Here is a 15,612-nt window from a genome sequence, read left to right as displayed (position 1 = left end):
CAAGCTGCCACAGTGACAATGCCAGGTCCTTAACCTGCTGAGCCACCGGGAAGCTCCCTTGTCTATATTTTAGCATAAGGCAGCCCTTTCCTCTCTCCAACAAGTGCCATGTGTTTGCTCGTCTCTGCTGTCACTCCTTCTTGCCTTGAAGTTACAGGACTGGTGGTGAAGGCACTTAGCTCAGCCTCCTTAGTTTGCCCTAAATGCCCTCTGCTCTGAGGGCCGGTCAGCAGTGAGCCCCTCAGGGGCAGAGCTGTGCCCCAGGAAGCTGCCACTGGTGCAGGTGGGGGTGCCCACCACACTGGCTCTGCCTGCAGGACCTCAGCAGGCCCAAGCCCGGGAGCTCAGGAGGCTGCCATGTCCTTCCCTGGCTCCTCCCCACAGACACCCAGGGTGGGTTCTGGAAGCGGGGAGTGTGTGCGTGTGCAGCTCGTGGCCACAGGGACGTAGCCTTCAGCCAGGGTGGGGCAAGCCTCGGCCCCTGCTCAGAGGCCCCTGCAGGTGTCGCCAGGAGGCTGGTCCCTGGGGAGAGCCAGGCGTGCTTTGTGGGGCTGGGGGCGGGGCCGTCTGAACCCCGTGGACCGTGGCTCGGGCAACACGCGTGCTTGCTTGCCGGAGGCCTCAGGTCCTGGTGTCCTCAGGGCCGGTTCCTCCCGCAGGCTGTAGGGATGGGATCCTTCCAGCTTCTGGACACGGCCCACATCCCCTGGCTTGTTGTCCCTTCCTCGGCTACTGGCCTCTGACCCTGGCCCTCCTGCCTCCCCCCCGAGCACAGGGCGCACCCACCCAGACGACCCAGGGTGGTCCTGTCTGCAGACCCTCAATCACTGTGCGGAGTCCCCTGTGCCACGTGAGGTCCGGGGACCAGGAGGGGACACCCTTGGAGGCCGGTACTCTCTCCACCGCAGACCCCACAGCAAACAGCTAAAAGCCCTTTAAGGACCAAGGGACGGCCCGGCAGTGCTCTTGGAGGCCCCGATCTCACACCCCACCTCCCGAGGGGCCTGGCGAGGAGGGTCCGCCTTGGAGAAAGTGACCGGCCCTGAGACCCGTTTCCGGGTTGTCCCCTGCCGCCCCATGAGCCAGGCCCACACTGACTCACTGGATTGGGCAGTTGACAAGGGGCCCTGCACCTGTGCTGGCAACTCTGTGACCTGGGGGAGGGTCTCCACTGTCACAGCCAGTGTGGGGGCTGCTCAGGGGAGGAAAGTGATGGCCCCTGCTCATCGCAGAAGCTGAAGCAAAGCCAGGAAAATCGCCTGGCACAGCAGAGGCCAGAGCACCTGTCCCCTCGCAGGGCTTCTGAGGAGACCTGCCCAGGGGCCACTGGCCGCTGACCTTCGCCGTCCTGACTCGCTTCCTCCTCCGCCTCTGAGATGCGCCGTCGAGGGCCTGTGGTGTGACGGCGGGACAGGCCTGGCGGGAACTCTGCTCGGCTTGTGTGGGGACCTCGTGTGACCGTGGGCTGGACCTGGAGGCCGGCCGGGGGCAGGAGAGCCGGCACCAGAGCCTGTCCCCGGGTGCTGTCTGGGTCTGGGGCCCACCGCGCTGGGTGCGTCCTCCCGGCCCAGCACTGACCATGGGGACAAGGAGGGGTCAGGATCTGGGGAGGGCACCCCTCCCTGCTGCCCAGGCCGTGGCCTCGGGGCCCTGGGACCCGCTCCCGCCTGGTGCTGGCATCAGGATCTCGTGTCTTGGTCACCCTCCCTCCAGGTCCCTGTTCCCCAGCGCTGCACACGTGTGTCGGTTTTGGAATGTCTGGGGAACGAGGAAGAGGATGGCAGGGCCAGGTGTGTCCCCTTCCTCCGGGCCAGTCAGGTCCTTCCCTATGCCCAGAGGTGACAGAAGTCGGGGTCCCTCCCTGGGGTGTTTGTTGCCTGAGCCCTGAGGCCAGCATGCCCCGTCCTGAGGTCCAGGGCACGGGGGAGCGTGTGAGTGGGGCCCCTGGCTGGTGCCGCGTGTGCCCCTGTGGCCTCTGGCATCAGTATCTCTGCCACCTTCACTTTGCCGGGTTTTCGCTCTTTCAGAAAGAGCCTTCCCTCTGGTTTCGTGCGCAGGATGTGGGCAGTGGTGGGCACAGCTCGGACACCCACGCCTCCCAGGGGTCTTGGCTGATCTTGGCCTGCGAGCCAGGACCCGCCGTGGACCTGGGATGGGGCCGCAGGGCCCGGCCTGCTCCAGCCCGGCAGGGAGGGCCTGAGGGTGGTGTCGGCTTGGTTCGTAACCCATGGTTCCTCTGAGAGGGGCCCTTCCCCAGTTCCTCCCAAGATCAGTAAACCTGCCGTGGGAGCCGGGCTGGGTAGAAAGTTCCAGAAGCCTTGGCCAGCGCACGTAGTCATCTGGATGTCGACATGCTGCTGCCTTGGGGTGGGGGGTGCCCTGGGCACAGCGTCCCTGTGAAACGTGAGACGGCATCCTTGTTCTGAGGACGGGGCAGAGCGAGAGGTCTCTAGGCAGCGGGGGGGTGTGGGCTCTGAGGACAGGGCAGAGGCAGGTGTGGACACCACCCTGAACTCGGGGTGGGCTGTGGAGCCGCTTTGGGGTGTCTGCGGCTTCAGACAGGCCCCGCACCCAGTGCCCGCAGCTTTAAATGGTCGTGGGAGAGTCTGATTCCCGAATCAGTCAGGTGCCCAAATCTAGGTCACGGGGGGACAGGGAAGCGCCTGGGCACGGGGCTGGCCACCCCCCTGGCCTCCCGGAAGGCGCCTGCCTCCCAGGCCTCTGCCAGCTTCCAGGCGTCTGCCCGGCTCCCAGGACGTCACAGCCACATCTCTGCTCCCTGAGGGCTCTGGGTGGGTGGGGGCGGCCAGGTGCCCCTGTGGGCCAGAGGGAGTGGGGGGTGGTCCAGAGACCCCAGCCTCGTTCCACTGCCCACTCCTGGAGTCAGTGACAGCGGGAGGACCGTTTATTTCTCTCCAGGGTCAGAGTGGCTGGTGGGCCTGGGGAGCCGGCTGGTGGGTGGGAGGCCTGGACCCGAGACCCCATTGCCGGCGTGTAGTGGCCCCGGAGCCACCAGCCCTCAGTGCAGGCGCCCTCCTCCAGAAGCTGGTCTTGTTTCCCGGGATGACCGGGCTTCTGTCGGGTGGTCAGTCGTTTTCCCGACCCAGCAGCCAGTCTGATGAGGAAGAGCGCCCCCAACCTCCCAGGCAGGCGTGTTGGAAGCCCGCTTCCCGGTTTGTCCAGGCTGGATTAGGCGAGAACCCCACCCCCACCCCCCCACCCCCGCCCCGGGGCTTCCGCGGCAGGTCTGACCTTGGCCTCGGGAGCCCCCTCCACCCTGCAGGGGGCCCAGGCCTCTGTCCCACCCGCAAGGCACCAGGCCGAGCTCTCCCCCCGTGTGGAGAGATGGGAACAGTCTCGGCATCCATGGGTCCTTTCAGGTCTGGCTCAGGACTCCTGGTAGGAGGATCGCGGCGCCCAGCGGGGTGGTCCTGCCTTGTGCAGCAGCCTGGGTCCGGAGCCGTGCCCTGTGACCCCGGGAGGACCAGCCAGGAGGCTGCAGCCCCTCCGGATGCAGGGAGACCCCTTGATGCGCAGGAAGGAAGGCGCGGAGCCCCGGGGGTGTGAGGTTGCCCAGCAGCGCTGCCCGGGGCTGACCCTCGGCGCTCTGCCCAGGCACTCGCCCCCGAGGAGGGGCGTCCGGGACCCCAGCCCCTGGCGTGAGGAGTAGAGGAGGCAGGAAGGCCCCTCGCTGCCCGGGGGTCAGGGAGTGTGACCGAGAGGAGAGGGGGAGGGGCTGGCGGATCACGGTCCAGCCAAGGCCTGAAGGACCAGGGCCGGGTGGAGGGCCCCACACAGAGCTCGATCGTCACCCTTGAGAAGCGGAACCAGCGAGGGGAAGTCCTGGGGTCCAGGAAGGGGTCAGGCGCCAGGGGGCGGGTGCCGGGGAGCCCTGGAGTCTGTCCAAGGGGGTGGGGGTGTCCTGCTTGCCTTAGGCAGGCCGGTGTGGCTGCAGAGATGGGTGGGGGTCCGGGAGGGGGAGGGGCTGCAGGGGGGGGCTGGGCGGGGGCGGGGGCCGCCGTGCGGGAGCAGCCCGGGGCCGTGTGTTTGGGATCCCTGGGTGTCCTGGTTTGCACAGCCCGCCTTGGGCATCCAGGGATGAGACACGCTCCTCCCTAAGGCGCCGTGTCCCGCCTGGAAGGGTGGCGTCGTCGGACCCACGGCTGGCCAGCGGACGTCCTCCCCCCGGACGTTTTGCTTTTGTGACCTGGGTTGCGCTCCTGTCGTCACCATAGAACCAGGTTTTCCCTCCTCAGGGACATCCCGTGTCCCCCACATCAAACACTTCCTTGGGGCACCAAGAGTTGTCTGCTGGTGGACGTTCAGAAAGGCCGTCACAGGCGCTGCCGAGCGAGGGTCCCCTGCCCGCAGTCCCTGGGCAAATGGGAAGGAACAAATCGGACGGATTGGAAAAAGAACCCTGCACAAATGAGCAGGACCGTAAACCTCAGCCCCAGATGCGGAGAGAGGGACGGTCCCACCTCGCGGCCCCTGCTCGCCTCCCGCCTCGGGCCACGCCGGCCAGGGACCAGGCCGGGAGCCCTGCTCGTCCTCCCGTGGACCCCGGGAGGGCGCAGGCCGGCAGAAGCGGAGGCCCGAGCCCTCATCGGCCGTGGGAGCAGCCTGGGACCCAGAACTTCTAGCGACACCTCCCGGCGCGGGGACCCCAGCCTCCGCCCCTCGAGCTTCCCGGGCGCCCAGAGCACAGACTCCTGTGCCTCCGACAGCAACAGACCGTTGCCAGGTTTTGGGGGACGAGGGTCAAAAGCTCCCAGGGACACTTGGACGGAGGCGCAGAGGCCTGCGTGGGAGGGAAAGCGGGGCCTGGCGGCGTGCAGACCGCTGCAGGCGCGAGTGAGCCCGGCACGAGCAGGCCTGCGGGTGACTGCACCCCTGACTTAGGAAACCCGAACCCCTCCCGCCCTCCGAGAAAACACTTTGGCAAGAAGAGGCACTCAGGAAAATAAGTGTCAACAATATGTAAAAAACTATGGAAAGAAGATGCCAGACCTCAGAAAACAAGTCAAAAACCAACCAGTATCAATACATGAATTACAGGAGTTCCCACTCCGACGCAGTGGTTCAGAAACCGACTGCAGCGGCTCGGGAGGCTGCGGAGGCACCGGTTCCATCCCCAGCCCCTTGCGGCGGGTTAAAATATCCGGCCTTGCCACAGCGGCAACTCGGATTCAATCCCTGGCCCAGGAACTGCCACATGCCGCCGGTGCGACCATGTTAAAAAAAATTACAAACAGCGAGGAATAAAACAGACGAAAGCTGAAATCAATCAAACAAATGCCATGTTCTCAGAGTGCGGTCCCCGGGCCCGTGTCGGCGTCCCTGAGGTGGTTATAAAAGCAGGTCTCCGCTGGCCCATTGCCTCAGGAGCTCCCAGGCTCAACCAGCAGCCTGTGGGTTGACGACCCTTCCAGGTGGTTCCGAGACCACCAATAGGTGGGGGCCACTGGCCTCGAGGACAGGCTTCAGACGACCCAGTACGTGGACGGAGCTAAACAATAAGCTTTCGTTAAGGACGTGGTCAGCCTGATCCATGTTCAGATCAGACAGGATGATCCGGCGTAAAGATAACTGGTCTTCCCGAAGCGGTGCTGCCAGCCAGTGGGGCAGAAAGTGCGCACGTGTGTGTGTGTGTGTGTGTGTGTGCGAGCGTGCGTGCCTGTGTGTGCATGTGCCTCTGTGTGTGTGTGTGCGTGTGCCTGTGTGCGTGTGTGAGAGAGCTTTCAAAATACAGAACCAGATTGGGTGTTTTTCATTTCAAGGCATCTCTGAAATCGAAGGCACCGACTGGTGTGCCACAGGCACACGCGGGTTTAGAAAGTGCCCATTTACTCCTGTCTCGTGGGGTGAAGTGAGGTGCCCTTGGGTGGCACCCGGGTCGGATCCACGTTGTGCGAGTGCAGCCGTCTCGCCCGCCGTGCACACGTGACGGCAGCACGCGCACTCGTGCTAATGGGGCAGCCGCGCTCCTGTGCCTAGCGCGTCTGTGCCGCGCGCGTGTGTTCCTGCCAGATGGGCGGTGCCCAGAGCCTGCGTTTCCCGCGCCTGGCCTGTCTCCCCCGCTGTGTTTCAAGCTCCGTCCGATGCCCGCACGAGCAGAATCAAACCTCCGACGTGTCCCTTTAGTATCTCACCGAGTCATGACTGACCCCTTCTGGAAGTCACGTCCCCGACGCAGGGCACCCCTGTGTCCTCCCGGGGCTGTGGGGGGCCTTCTTTGGGAGATGAGTCAGAGAGTGAGCTCCCTGGCAGCCCGGGACAGCTGGTCCTCACCGGCGTCCGCCGTCCTCCCCGGGCCCTCACAGTAGACGGCCCAGGTGCTGCCTTCGGGCCCCTGGGTCGTCGGTGGAGGCGACACATGATGACCAGCCGCCATCTCTTTCTGGAACACAGCGGCCTCTCCTGCGTTGGCAGTTCTGTCGGGCGGAGGTCAGTCTCCGCAACAGGCAGGAAAGGCTCGCTGAGACCTGGGGTCGGGGCGGAGCGTCCGTCACGGGACAGCATCCACTTGCCGCCTGTCCCAGGGCCTGCCCTCTGCCCGGGGGGCCACTCACATCCAGTGGGGCCTCCTGACAGCACAGGCTGCCTGCCCCACGGGCGGCTCCATCTGCATCAGCCCCCCCCCACTGCCTGTGGCCCCGGCTTTGACCCCAGTTTCCTGCGCGCTCAGCAGTCGGAGCCTCGCTTCACGCCGGACCTCAGGGCTCTCTGTGAGCGCCTGCTGCGTTCTTGCTGATGTGCAGAAAAGCTTTTTCTGGCCTGGAAATTGTGCATGTTACAAACATCTCCTGTCATTTCCCCAGTGCTTCTGCATGGCTGGAATCCTTTATAATGAACCTGCATAATTTTTACCCAAAAAAAAGAAAACAGATTTTTCTTAAAAATATACACAGCGTGGCAAGAACAGAACTGCTGGAAACGACGTCGCAAACCTGGGGGCCAGTGAGCCCGGGGGACTGTTCCGAGCAGAGCGGGCTTCGTCAGGGCGTCTCCTCCCGCAGAGCTCTGCCCCCCGCCCCGAAACGCACAGTCCTCTCGGCAGCCGTCCTGCCAGGCGGGTTGGATAAGCCGCCTCCTGTGAAGCCTGCTGGAAGATGCCGGGTGGGGGGCGCCGGCCAAGCTGAACCCTGCAGACCCCACTCGGTCACCCCAGGGAGGTGAGTGCTGGCTGCCGGAACCCTAACTGGGCCCCGCACCCAGGTCCTCCCCGTTGGGGCACCAGGTGTCACCTGTGTGGCAGTCTGGCTGCCAGGCACAGTTTCTCCTGACGTTATGGGTGAACAGGAAGCAGGTGGCGGCTGGAGATGCCCCCTGGCCTCATTGGCGTGTGTGTTTTCTGGGTCCACACTTTCCGGTCCACGCTGCTTCACCCCTGCCCACGGGCCCGTGCACCCATCTCCTCCTGGCCGCCCCCGCTCAGTGGTTCAATCTCACAGGCCTGCCCAGCTGGAACCTGGCCAGGCCGAGACCTCCGTGTCCCCTCCCAGCAGCGTGGCCCTGCGGCTGCTCTGAGCCGAAGTTGCGGGCAGGGGACACGGCCTGAGAGGGGTCATCAGTGGAGACGGGTCCTCTGCCCAGAAATGCAGGGTCACTTCCTGCATTAATTGTAGAGCCTCTGGCAAAATGAGGCACCATCGCCCTGTTAGACGAGCCATACCAGGGAGTTCCCGTTGTGGCTCAGTGGGTTAAGAACCCAACTAGCCTCCATGAGGACACAGGTTCGGCCCCTGGCCCCGCTTGGTGGGTTAAGGATCCAGTGATGGCTGAAGATCTTGGGCAGCCAGCTGGCCAGCTGTGTTTGTAGCAGGTCCCTCACAACAATGGCAAACTGTTACTGGGGACCAGGTGTGAAAAGGCTGTGCCCCTGCTCTCCAGGGACTTGAATGCGGGGATCCACGGGGGCAGAATGGTGAGCAGCGCTGTGAGCAGCCGTAGCAGCTTCAAGGTGTGTCTCAGACAGTCCGTGACAATGAAAGTTAGCAGCTGGCACCAAATGGCCCTAGAGAAAATCAGACAATAGCAAGTGTTGGCGAGGATTCGGGGAAACAGGCCTGGGTGCCCGACCGGTGGGAATGTATGTGGGCAGCTGTTTGTAAACACGGAGTCACCCTTGACCCGGCAGTTCTAGCCCCGGGTTAAACTCCAGAAAAATGAAAACACACGACCTTGCACAGGGACGGTCACAGCTGCACAATTCCCCAAGCCCGAGGGTGCCAACAACCCTGGCATCCATCGGAACACGGCCCGTCCACGCGGCGGAAGGTCATTCGGCCACACACAGGAGCGGAGCCCTGACGACGGGCGGCAGCAGGGATGGACCCTGAACACATGAGGCCTGGGGGATGGAGCCACTCAGAGAGGACATGTTGTGTGATTCCGTGTATTTGAAACATTGAGAGTTTCGAAGCCAGAGAGGCAGAGAGTGGACTCGTGGTTGCCAGGGGCTTGGGGGTGCGGGAGGGGTGATGGCCAGTGGGCAGGAGGGTCATGGGGATGCTGGCATGTTGGGTTACAGCAATGCTTGCTCAGTGCTACCAGCTGGCGAGAAATCTAAACGGTGCACATACCGCGGGAGCATTTCACGGCACGTAAGTTACGCCTCTACAGGTTGCTAGAAGACTGGGTGGCAAAAGATAAAGTTGATGGCTTAGCACATTGCTGATGCTTTGAGCATCACAGCCGAGGGGAGACCGTGTCCTGAGGTGGACGCCACTGGCCGCCCGTCTAGCACCTCCCGCTGGCTGGGCCGTGGTGTCCTCGTGTCCACACCCTTGCCCTGGCTTTGCAGCTGGCACTCCATTGGTGATTCATCTGGGAGGGGCACGGAAGCCCGTTCTGGCCCATGAAACACAAGGGGACAGCTGCTGGGCTTCTAGAAAAGACTTTGTCTCTTTAAGGAGACACCAGATGAGATGCCCATTTCCTGCCCCTGGACGTCCAGCCATGAGCAAAACTAGCAGAGACGCGGGCGGACCCTGGGCTCTGGAGCTTTCTTGTTTAAGCTGGTGCATGTAGGGAACTCTGCGAACTCCAGCAAAGCCGTCTAGCCGACCACTTCTGTCCGCTCCCTCTCCCCCCACCTCCCCCTCTCCCCCTCCCCTCCCTCCCACATCCGCTTGAACATAATAAGGACTGGCGCCACAGTCAGCGTTTCAGTGAGTGAGCAGGAGTGGACGGCGTCCTTGACTGTGGCCAGGTTCCAGGTCTGGCAGTGCTGGCCGCTGGGAGCAGGGTCTCCTCCAGGTCAGGCGTGCCTGTGGGAGTCACGGTGTGCAGGTGTCACCCTGCTTTGTGGGAAAATGCTGACGGCCCGTGAGCTCCGAGGCGGAGGCCAGCAGAGAAATTGCAAGCGTTTGTCAGCAGGTGCACAACGGAAGACAGAGCCGCTGACCGAGTCCCAGGCCGGCCACTCCCATCGGTGGCGGAGCCAGGGGCCAGGGTTCCAGAGACAGGGCAGGTCCTTGATCTTATTCTGTTGAGAATTACCAACCTCCGTCAGCTTTGGCGCTGTCCCGCCCCGAGAAGCCCAGACTCCAAGGAAGGTGCAGGGTCCACCCAGACCTGCTGACCTCACGGCTCCGCCTCCTCCGTCCAGGTGCTCAGAACACGCCCTGAGCCTGGAGTCGGGCAGATCCTCGCACAAAAAGCCCGTCTCACGGTGAAGGCTGACGACCTCGTGTGATGCGCTGAATGCTGTACTGAGAGGGACACGCAGAGCGGCCGGCCGGCGGCGCTCGGGCTGCTCACCGCGTGATCACGGCAACAGGGCGCCGCCCGCCCAGCATCACACGTGGGACTCGGACCACACGTCACCGCCCCGGAAAGAGCAAAGCCCGGAATTCAAAGTCCGGTTGCAACTCAACCCACGTCACATTCGCACCACCGTCGAGTCAAAACCTACGGCTGGACCATCCTAAGGCCGAGAGCGGTTTTCCTACCCAGGGACGCAGGGCAGTGTCCACATCAGGGAATGGACCTTTCCCGTTTGTGACACGTGTTTGGGCAGCTTTGGTGGCCCTGACCCACATTGCAGCCCTGGGAGGGTGGGCCCAGGAAGGCTCGGAGGGGAGGCGTCTCCGGGGCAGGGGCCTGCGAGAGCTGAGGAGGGCATCAGGCCCAAGGGTCGAGGTGAGAACCCCACCCCTGGTCGCAGAGGCCAGGCAAGGGGGCCCCAAGGGCTCTGGCCTCTTAACTCACATGAAAAACAAAACTGGGTCATTTAAGCCTGCGGGCCGCTTGTCCCTGGAAAGGCGTCCTATTTAAGTGGCCCTCTTCCCCGTGGGTTGGGGACGTCCCTGCGTCACTGGCGTTGGAGACCTGCCCCAAGAGCGCTTCTGCAGACCCCAGACCCTGGATCCTCAGAGCATTTCCCACTGTGCTGGGGCAGTGGGCAGGGCCCCCACCTGCCCCGCAGGGACCTGCGAGAGCAAGGCGGGGCCCTCTCTGCTCAGCACCCAGGCAGCCGCCCAGGACCAGGACCAGCTGCCTGCCTGTCTGGCCCCCAACTGAGGCTCTTCCGAGCCAGGGCGTCTCCGCAGGCAGGGCCCTGGGGCTCCCCGGGAACCAGTAAGAGGCAGGAAACCCCGCTGGACTGGGAAGGAGCTTGGAGGACCCCTGGCCGGTGTCAGAACCTGAGCCAGATGAGGAGGCAGGAACAGGCTGGGAGGACGGGCTCCCCAGATCGTCGTCTGCCTGCAGTGAGCGTGGGACGGGCAGTCCCAGTTCGGCCGCCGTCCTGTCCCCGGCCCCCTGGGGCCTTCCCAACACCTGGACCGCCCCTGCGGAACCTCAGATCCTGCGGGGCCGCAGTCTGTCAGCCGGCCTCTCTCCCCACCACGGGAATCTTCTAGAATGGAGGGTGGTGACGTTCGCGGCCTAGGCCTGAAAAGCGACTGGGATAAACACGTTATGAAACCAGAAAGCCTCAGGTTTGGAAACACATCCCAAAGAAAGAGCTGCTTTAGAGAAGGGCTCACAGGCTCATTGTCTAAAACAGCCAGACACGCAGAGTAAGCCTCACACCCCACTCCCACCAGCACCTGGAAACGGCATCAATAGCAAAGCAAGAAATAGTTCACTTCCATTAAAGTTGGAACTTATGGTTATTGGAAAATAGTTTTTTAACTGTTAAGGGAAAAACAGAAAGTGAGAGAACACACATTCAGCCACACAAAAATGGACAAAAACAGGGATTGGAGGAGTTCCCACCGTGGCACAGCAGGTTAAGGAGCAGGGGCCCGGCGGGCCTGGGAGGGTGGACTGAGGTGCATGCTCTCTGGTCCCTACTGTGGTTCAGGGAGGGGCTTCACTGTCCCTCGGCCACGGAGACCAGAACAGTTCAGCGCCCGGCTGGGCAGCTGTTGGGGAGCTCGCGACGAGTGCTTTCTGGAACACAGGTCAGCACGCGTGCGAGCCGCCTGGGACTCTTCCACAACAGCGGGGGTGCGTATTTAGCCAGCGGTAAAGAGCCAGTGCGTCCCCCCTGCGCCCACAGTATGGGGACACGAGAGTCTGGGCAGCTTGCTCAGGGAGCAGAGTAAAGGACAGTATTTTCCTGTCTCTGGGGACCGTGTAATGGGCAGTGACTTCCTTCAAGGAGAAGCCGCACAGCCCCCGCTGGGTGCCGGGGACGGGATGAGACACAGGAGCGTGGCCTCCTGCCCCCGCCCCCTCCAGGGCCCTGTGGCCCCGGCACCTCCACCTCCTCCCTGTCGCCTGCTCCCGCCTCCCCGTGACCACGTGAGGAGCTGTTCCCCCGCCCGCCCCGGGGACCCCGTGCGCAGCCAGTGCCGCTCTGGGGATGGCCTCCCGCCAGGCCCTGCCTGAATCTCCGATGGCTGCCAGCCTCTCAGGGACATTCTCCCCTCTTTCCGTGTTGCTTTTTAGGGCCACGCCAGCGGCACATGGAGGTTCCCAGCCCAGGGGTCGATTGGAGCTACAGCTGCCGGCCTACACCACAGTCACAGCAATCCAGATCCGAGCCGTATCTGTGACCTACACCACAGCTCACGGCGACACCAGATCCTTCACCCACTGAGCAAGGCCAGGGATCGAACCTGCGTCCTCATGGACACTCGCCGTGTTCTTAACCCACTGAGCCACAGCAGGAGCACCCTCTCTCCTCTTGGTTGGGTCTCTGGGGAGCGAGCCCGCGTTTGGTTCACTCAACAGGTAGAGGCTGGGCTGCCGCTCGGGGCCTGGGCAGGGCCGGGCGCAGCAGGGACAGGCCAAACGCCCTGCCCCGAGCAAAGGGCGTGAACAATCACGTGGTGAGTGGGTGGTCCGCGGCCGGCGGGCTGTGCTGGAGGGCCCCTGAGCTGTCGCCCTGGGCCGGGACCTCCATGGCCGCTGGCGTGGCCAAAAAGCAACACAGAAAAGAGGGAGAATGTCCCTGAGAGGCTGGCAGCCATCGGAATTCAGGCAGGGCCTGGCGGGAGGCCATCCCCAGAGCGGCACTGGCTGCGCACGGGTCCCCGGGCGGGCGGGGGGAACAGCTCCTCACGTGGTCACGGGGAGGCGGGAGCAGGTGACAGGGAGGAGGTGGAGGTGTGGGGGCCACAGGGCCCTGGAGGGGGTGGGGGCAGGAGGCCACGCTCCTGTGTCTCATCCCGTCCACAGCAACCAGCGGGGCTGTGCGGCTTCTCCTTGAAGGAAGTCACTGCCCATTACACAGTCCCCAGAGACAGGAAAATACTGTCCTTTACTCTGCTCCCTGAGCAAGCTGCCCAGACTCTCGTGTCCCCATACTGTGGGCGCAGGGGGACGCACGAAGCGAATGGGAGGGGAAAAGCCAGCGGCCTCCTTGGGCCTCACCCCCTTCCTCCCACTTCACTGTCCTGAGTCACCTCTTGGCTCAGACGGCCGTGTCTCCCCCAGTGTCGCCCGCACCTGCAGGCTGATACCCTGGGCGCTGTCATCCCTGCCGTCAGCTCGCAGGCTGCCCACGGCCCAGAGATGCTGGACCTGCGTCTCCTCCGCAGACACGATGTTCTCTCTATGTCGACACAGAGCCCAGGGGACACCAGGGGGGGGCTCCAGCAGAGGCAGCGGAGACCCTGCCCGGTCCCAGCTCCGCAGGCTCCCAAGCTGCTCCCAGACGCCCCGTGTGTCTTTGAATGTGACTCTGGAGAAGGCCCTCGAGGTCAAAGCTCAGAGGAATTACATCGAGAACCTCAAACCCCCAGGTCCCCACTGCCCGGAGGCAGTGGCTGTGAGGCTGTGAGTTTTGTGGGCAGCGTCTGTATCGCTTTTGTTTTGGTTTGGGGGATTTCCTCACTGTACCCGAGCGTGTGGAAATTCCCAGGCCAGGCTCTGAACCCAGGCCGCAAGGCCATGGCCAGAGCCCCAGCTTGACAATGTTGGGTCCTTAGCCTGCCGAGCCACGAGGAAGCCCATTTGTAGACTCTCTCCTGAGCAGTCACGGCTGCATTCATTGGTCGCGCGTATTCAGCAGGTACCCGACACCTCATTCCCTGTAGGAGCCGATCTGGGCGCCGGAGAAACGGTGGGGAACAAAACTGACACGGTCTGTCCTGGGGCCTTGCCCTTCTAGAAGGAGACGGACGTGAGCCGGCTGCATGGTCGGCAGGACGGCGGGAGGGAGAGCGGGAGGGGCTTTAAGCAGGGGTACCCGACAGCCCCAGGCCAAGGTGACAGGTGGGGCAGGAGGGGCCTGGCCGCGGGGGAAGGTGGGGGGGGGCAGCAGGCCTGAGGGAGACTCTGTCCCCCCAGGCGGCCACGTCCCTTCCCTGGGGGTCAGTTTCTGTGAGGGCAGTGACAACACAGTTCTCAGAGCCCCCAGGGGCCCCGGCTTCCCATTACTGTACTTGGTTCTGAGGCTGAATTTCCATCTCTGCCCAGACCCCCTCCTCCGCTGCTGACCTTTGCCCTCGGCCCCTCCAAAGGCCAAGCGGTCTTCTGACGGCGTCCTTCACGCATCACCCTCTGCCTGGGCCTTTGGGGTCCTGTGGCGGGAGCTCGGCGGCCAGACAGGCGCCGAGGCCCGTGGGCAGTGAATGGACGTGGCCGTCCACTCCTGGGCTGAGCTCTGCCTCTTGGCTGTGAGGGGAGACGGCGCCTTCCTTTCCTGCCAGAGGGCCGTCCTGGGACCCCCTCACGTGTGTGCGCCCCCCCCCAAAGTGAGGGAGGGGCCTGCGCGGGGGGGGGGGACGCTCCGGGACAGTGCCTGTGCTTGTGGGGAGTGGCCGGGGGGACAGGTGGCCGCCAGCCTCCCCCGCCTCCGCCACCAAAAGCGCAGTCAGGGATTCGCGGAGACAATCTGGGGCTTTGATGAACGTACAGAATCCGCCACCGAAGCTGAGGCTGGGGTGTCGGCGGTGTCGGCTGTGGGAAGGGGATGGCGTTTTCCAGAAACCCTAAGAGTGAGAGTGACAGGCAGCAGGGTGTGGGGGAGGAATTGGGCGGGGGGTCAACCATCCAGAGTCCATGGTGGCCCGACCAGGAAGGGGCCTCCGCTCCTCGGCCTTTGTGGAGACCTGGGTGTCTCCTGCACCTCTGCCCTAGCTGAGGCACCTGTGTGGGCAGTTGCCACTTGTCTCTGGGACTTGGTTTCTCCTCCAAGTGAAGACTTCCCATTAGCACCAGCAGCCTTCACACTGAGCCAGGCAGCTCCTGTGGGTGGTGGGTGTCGGGTCAGGTGGGCAGGGGACAGCAGCTCTCCTGCCCCCGCCCCCTCGAGGGGAGGCTGTCACAGGAAGCACGGCTGCCACAGGGACCCACCGTGAGCTCCCTTATAGACGTCACTCTGCTGCCCACTAAGACCCAGCCCGGGCTCAGGTGCCAGAGGATGGGAGGAAGGGCCAAGCACCCCACCGTGCCCACCCCGCCCACCCCCTGTCTGCTGGTCCTGGCGCCAGCTTGGAGCCCTTTGAAAACTGTCCTGTGGTTCCAGAGAGGTTTGAGAGGTTTCCCTTGGTGGGTCCGTGCCTGCATCCACTGCCCAACCACTCTGCCTGGCCCCACTGCCCGGTCCCACTGCATGTCCCCATTGCATGGTCCCCCCTGTGTGTCCTCACGGCCCAGTCCCCACTGCCCAGCCCCACGGTGTGTATTTTCAGGATAGTTCCCACCATGGGTGTGTCTACACTGCCGCCAGCTCTCCCTGAGCCAAGCAGGCCTGGGGGGGGCTTCGGGCTCTGGCAGAACCACAGAGCCCTCCCCTCCCAGTGCCTTGACCTCAGGGCGTCACCACCTTGTCCTCTGCCCTGAGAAGGGGAAGCAGGCGGGGCTCTGCCCAGTCACAGGCTCACCGAGCCTTCACCGCCCAAACCCTCCCTGAGCGCTGCTCTGCTCCAGGCCCGCCCAGTGGCCCGAGGAAGGAGCTGGCTTAGGCTCCTTAGCCGCATTATCTTTTTTTTTTAATGGCGTAGCTAATAATCAAAAACCAGATGTGGGCAGGTGCTTCTTTTGACAGACCTTCTGGCTGGGCTATTTCAAAATAAAAAATATTTCAAAATACTATAAACATAGGTTGTGGTGATTGTTGTACAGCTATAAATGTAATAAAATTCAGTGAATAGTAGAAAAAATTAAAAATAAAAATAGAAAGTATTTCAGAAGTGATCAGGAAAATCA

This window comes from Sus scrofa, chromosome 15 (assembly GCF_000003025.6).
Source record: "Sus scrofa isolate TJ Tabasco breed Duroc chromosome 15, Sscrofa11.1, whole genome shotgun sequence".
In the NCBI taxonomy this organism is placed as follows: domain Eukaryota; kingdom Metazoa; phylum Chordata; class Mammalia; order Artiodactyla; family Suidae; genus Sus; species Sus scrofa.
This window is presented reverse-complemented; position numbering follows the sequence as displayed.